The sequence below is a fragment of the Miscanthus floridulus genome, chromosome 8 (genome assembly GCF_019320115.1).
Source record: "Miscanthus floridulus cultivar M001 chromosome 8, ASM1932011v1, whole genome shotgun sequence".
NCBI lineage: Eukaryota > Viridiplantae > Streptophyta > Magnoliopsida > Poales > Poaceae > Miscanthus > Miscanthus floridulus.
In genome coordinates, this window is record NC_089587.1 from 6,933,176 (window position 1) to 6,938,318 (window position 5,143).

The window sequence follows — 5,143 nt, forward strand, 5'->3', positions numbered from 1 at the left end:
CACTCATTATACGTGTCCTTCCTCCCAGCAAACATTTGTTAGTTAGGATTTCCCGTCCTACCACCTTCGCCTCATGTACGTATACGTGAGTCGTGACCACGGATTCTCTGTGCGCCAATCGCCCGCCTGCGTTTTCTAAGCCCTGCTGGTCAGCTCATACACACTGTCTTTTTTTTTCTTTTTCAGGTATAATAATGAACTATCCAATGTGCTTATTTGAGGTTCTCTGAATTAGGAGAATGAAGCTCCCATTCCCATAACCGTTCACATCACAATTAGAACTTTGCCGAGCAAATCAGAGTCCACGCTCCCTTTATATTCCTCAAACTTCTACACAACTTTTTTTTTGAGGAGATCTTTTCCATGATCCTCATCTAGAAATAAATATGTGTGGTTTGGCCTTGACCAACAATTCTTGTTGAGTCAACAAACTAAACCCAAACATGCATTAAGCTGTGGTGACGTGTCCAATCCACCGCCCACCCTCCCTTTAATTTCCCACTTTTTATTCCACTACTAGGAGCAGCGCTATATATCCTGTAGTAATTATATATAGTAGCATCATGAGACACACATTGGGATCCATCATAAAGCCATCAGCCGTAGAGGATCTCTCCAGCCCCTTAACCCAACACACATGCATTGCCCTACAAAGATCGCCTTCCCCTGTGCCACTCATCATGACCATCATCACACTCTGTACGTTCTGTTTGCTACCCCCTTTCTGATTAATTGCACCACACACTTAATTCAAAAAAGTTAGTAGTTTTAATTCAACAACCCCCTTGCATTGGTAGTCATCAACTACCTAATTACGCATCTGCTTGGCAATGAGGATCCAGAGAATCATCATCGTGCAGATGCAGCATCGACAGAATCACAGAAACTAAACGCGAGCCTTCTGCTCCTTCTGTTCTTGCGTGCTGCGATCTTGCCTGCCTGTGGTGCTGACGTGGGATGAACATGGATGAGAGAGATGATGCCACCTCAGCAGCAGCGTGCGTGCGTGCATGCAAGAGGACAAGCCAGTCATTGGGCACTCGAGCACGGCCCGTCGCCCGGTCGCCGTATTGCAAACGCCAACTGCCCTCTCCGTTCCGTTGCCCATGCCTGTTCACTTGTTCAGCCAAACAAACTGTATTTTTCTCTCACACCAAACCAGCCAACGATGCTTTCAGCATTGCTTATAAGCCAAACAAGTATAAACGAACATAGCTATATATAAGTATACACGCTGCATGCTAACAAAAACTCCTCGTCAAAACTGCATGATTAAGCCTAGGCTAGTCCTGCTGGCTAATGTGTACTCATGTAGAGCTTTGTCAAACGCCAGTATCATTCCTTGCATGGCCCTTTTCTGGATCTCTTTTGGATGTATATATAAAATGTAGCATGATCTGTTCCGTCTCTTGATTTGCTGCTAGAGGAGTACTCCATATAGAGTAGGTCATGGATCTAGAAGAAGGAAGGTGATATTCCAAGCCTTGGCCGGCAAGGCTTCCCTGTTCTCTTGTGTTCTGCTACGTGCATGTTGTGTTGGAGAAGAGAAATCACCTTTTCTCCCAAGATTCCTCTCACAGAATATATATATAATGGGTAAAAGTCGGTTGCTGTTGGACCAGTGGTTACTGTACAAAGATGACAGTTGTTTGATTTTGCGGTGAAAAGCAGGGAAATGCAAATTTTGACACAAAGGCAGCCACTGGATTGATGAATTACTCGTACTAGTTATTACTGCTCTAAAGAAATAATAATAAACATAGAGTTTTTTTTTTCTTGATTTTTTTTTGAGCAAAAACAGAGGCCTTTCCTTGATCCATAGAAGGAAATCCAGATTACCACAGAGCAGCTAGGCAATGAGTCAATACAATTCAGTCAAGTAAAGTAAAGTAAAAAAAGGTTACTTTTTTTTCCTTTCCCAATTCCCATGTGTAGTACACTCCCCTGTCCCCTCCCCTATTGCTGGCTGTTTCCTCAATTTCCAGCTCCAGCTGTGGCCGCAAAACCAGCAGGGCAGCAGTGTGAAGGGTTTGAAAAGACGCTCCCGGTACTCCACTGTAACTGAAAACCTCACAGTCATCACGGACCGCGTCGGTGCTTGGCCCTTGCTCTGTTGGTGTGGCCGACGAGGATTTGACGGGTGGAAAAGCAGCCTTGGTTCCCGTTCCAGCCTTCCAGGTCACCTCCCTCCTCCATCCCTCGCATGCCATGCAAATGCTGTGCAATGCAGGACGATGCAGCAGAGGAAAGAAAGGCCGAAAGAGACGCCGAGACGGGCCCCAGGCTCTGACCCTGGTCAATCCAATGGCAATCGCAATGCAAGCTGGGCCACGTTTAGATTGCAAATATTTTCAATCCGATGAATAGTAGCACTTTCGTCTTATTTGACAAATATTATCTAATCGTGGACCAACTAGGCTCAAAAGATTCATCTCGTGATTTCCAACTAAACTGTATAATTAGTTATTTTTTACCTACATTTAATGCTCCATGCAAGCAGCTAAAAATTAATGTGATGGAGAGAGTGAAAAAACTTAAAATTTAGAGGCGATCTATACAAGGCCCCAAACCTCACTTCACTCTCTCTCTACTCTCGAAGGAATCAACCACCCTGGCAGGCAAATCACACAGAGAGAGAGAGGGGCATTGCATTGCATGATTGATTGTGGCAAGGGAGATTCTTTATTTGGATTCAGGGACTAAAAAGTTTAGGAGGTGTCACGTAGAGATATCGTATGGAGTGTTTAGATATCTAATAAAAAAATAAATTACAGAATCCGTTAGTAATTCGCGAGACGAAATTATTAAGTCTAATTAATCTATCATTAGCATATGTTTACTGTGGCACCACATTGTCAAATCATAAACTAATTAGGCTTAAAAATTTGTCTTGTAAAACAGTGTCAATATGAGCATTTAGTTTCGTAATTAGTCTACATTTAATACTCTATGTATGTATCAAATATTCGATGTGACAGCTACTAAAGTTTAGGAGGAGAAACCAACACCCCTAATTCTAATCCTAATCCTACAGCGAGTGAGTAGATAAACAAATGATAGAGAGACGACATGAGAAGATTATGAGATGGTGTCCCCATCCACATGCCAGTGTGGTCGGTATGTAGACGAGGAGTATATAAACTCCCCGAGGGAGGGCGAGAGATTTCCCTCCAAAGGTGGAAGAAGCAAAGCATCTCATTCCCCAGGCCATCCCTCCGGCCTCCCCCTCCACCTTTTGTAGCTTTCCCATTCCCCCTCTTGCGTGCAAGCATCTTCCCCGTTCCATCTCCATCTTGTTTAACCCCCCTAGCTCTCATGGTCTTGGAGCTCGTTGTTCTACCGCTGGCTGCCGCGTCAATCCCTGTCTGTTCGTTTCTGTCGCGCGGTTGCTTGCCTTGCTTACCTTGCCGAGAGATCGTGATCGTGAGCGGCGTGTGACCCGGCCAGCCTTGGCGTCTTCCGGGGGCGGGGGCCGTTGCTGTTTATTCGTCCGTTGCCCATCAATGCACTCCTCCCTTGCCTCCCCTGCATGCAATCCGTGTGTGCTCGCCGGCGTTGGTTTCGTGCGTCGCCTACCTGTCTGTCGTCCTCACCTTAACGCCCTCCCCTCCCCTCCGCGCTCGCCACTAGCATTGCCTTCTCCTTCCGCTACAAGAATCTGACGAGCCCCTCCCGCGGTGTCCCCAGCTCCCTCCTTTCTCGACAGTGTTTTAGTCTGCGCATTGCTCTGCCCGAGGAGCAGCAGCGGCAGCTGCAGAGCCATTGCCGCGTTCGCTCGCGCCGCGGTTCATGCTCCTGGAGTCGGAGGCGGCTACCTAGTTAGCTAACGGCGGGGCATGCGTTTCATCACAGGTGGCGGTGGCGGCGGCGGCGGCGGGTCGGCGGCGCGGTCGTACGAGCCCATGGCCACGGTCGACACCACGGACCTGCGCTACTGGCTGCACTGGCGGGTGGGGCTGTGCGGCCTCTGGGTGCTCGCCTGCATGGCCGTCGCGGGCTACCTCATCTGGCGCCACGAGGGCGCCGGCGCCGACCGGCGCCCCGGTCGGCGCGTCGTCGTCGGCGTCGGCCTCCTCGGGCCCCGCGGTTGGCGGCGAGCCCGGCTGCAAGGGGAGGCGCCCCGGGGTGCTGTACGACGACGAGGCGTGGCGGCCCTGCCTCCGCGACATCCACCCGGCGTGGCCTGCTCGCCTACAGGCTCATCTCCTTCTTCGTCCTCCTCAGCCTCCTCGTCGTCATTGTCATCTCCGATGGCGGCAGCATCTTCTACTACTACTACACTCAGTAAGTCACCAGGCCAATCGCTTAATTTGCTACTAGATACTTCTTCCTGTTTTCTTTGATTTCCTCTGCCTTTTTTTTCCTTTTCTAATTTTGAAAACAAAGATTGTTGTGGATTAGATGCAAAGATGAGTAAAGATTCCCCATTTTAAAAACCTTTTGTTTTAAAAAAGAACAGAAGGAGGCGCATTGCCACTCAGCTGCTGCAGCTGATTAAGTCTTTGTATTTGGTGCTTGATTGAATTAGAAATCAGTCAGCAAGTTTGGCATTTGTTCTGTCCCCTTGTAATACTCTGAGTTTACAGGGAATAAAGGGCTCTTTCCATGGAACAAACCTGTTTTAAACATGGGGTCCTTTTTCAGTTGCAAGAACTGAACATGGTTCTTGGAAACAATTGAGCCATCAGTCAGTTTGACAGCATTCTCTGTTATACTACTGTACACAATTGATGGCTGCCAACAACTAGTAGCTTACACAGCAAGCGACACCCTCTCTGTCTGGTTTCCCCCCTTCACCAGTAATCTTTTCCTGCAGTAGTACATTCTATATAGACTATTATTTGGGTGATGTACTGTTTTGCTTTAATTTATTATTTGGAAAAGGGCCGTCACTGTAGATGTCTAATGTCTTGTGAAGCAGATTTCAGAAACAGTTTTTGTGGTTGTGCACTAGTTAAATATTAGCAACTGATCATAAAGCATCACATAGAGTGGGTTTTGGAGCTCTTTTTGTGTGGTCAGGCTTATCTACGCTTCATCGTAAATGATAAGTGGATAGTGTTGTAAGAATACCCACTCCAACTAGATGGTCTTCAGACTCTCTGTTCCATTGAACCTGAACATTTCTGATGCAAGTTTTCAA

The 5,143-nt window shown here is 47.3% G+C and overlaps 1 pseudogene; it reads left to right on the forward strand.

The window, feature by feature from the left end:
* The first annotated feature begins 3,169 nt into the window (after positions 1-3,169).
* LOC136468494 (uncharacterized) lies at positions 3,170-4,288 on the forward strand (annotated as a pseudogene).
* Positions 4,289-5,143: the final 855 nt, after the last annotated feature.